Below are 698 nucleotides of genomic sequence, written 5' to 3'. Positions count from 1 at the left end.
ACTGCCAGCTTATGAGTGATCCTGACATCAAGAAAATGGTGTGGTTGATGTAAATCAGTTATCATTAGGTGGTGGTTCTGGGTAGGAGAATTCCAGGGGCTGAGGAAGTAGCAGTGCTGTTGCTTCCATTGCATTAAGAAGACTCCTGTGGAGGGTAAGGATGCTTGGGACAGGAGTGGGTGCTGAGGGTTTTGATGTGTTGGTTGGCAAGTGAGAGTGTATGCAGGGTAGGGCCAGCGGAGGCGGAGCGATTCATAGTTACCTTGCAGAGAAGATACCACTATCAAAGTAGATGGTTTTCCCAGGCTCAGGCTTGTCCATCCCAAATGTGGGAAATTAAACTGCCTGATTTGTGATAATAGGGGAATGCATTCATGCTTTTCTTAGATGATAGCTGTTCAAAGATAGAATACTCTTTTCTTTGTGTTCTCATAGGTTTTTCTCTTTTAAGACAATGTTTATAATTGTTGGTGTTTTGGCCCTCGCAGTTACTTAATGAATGCATTGTTTTCAGCACATTTAATTACATCATTGCCTGGTGGTATGCTTGATAGCCTCAATCCTGAAAAAATAAGGTGAAATTTCTTTGGTAATTTGAACCAGATTAGTTATACAACTGGTTCAGAATAAACACACATTTGTCAACTATCAAATGTTCTTTAATTCTGATTCTAAATAAATTATTTGGTGATGTTAAT

At 39.7% G+C, this 698-nt stretch overlaps 1 pseudogene; it reads left to right on the top strand.

Moving 5' to 3' along the window:
* Positions 1 to 254: 254 nt before the first annotated feature.
* On the top strand, positions 255 to 387 carry LOC122901360 (annotated as a pseudogene).
* Positions 388 to 698: the final 311 nt, after the last annotated feature.

This window comes from Neovison vison, chromosome 2 (genome assembly GCF_020171115.1).
Source record: "Neovison vison isolate M4711 chromosome 2, ASM_NN_V1, whole genome shotgun sequence".
NCBI classification, from domain to species: Eukaryota; Metazoa; Chordata; class Mammalia; order Carnivora; family Mustelidae; genus Neogale; species Neogale vison.
This window is presented reverse-complemented; position numbering and strand designations above follow the sequence as displayed.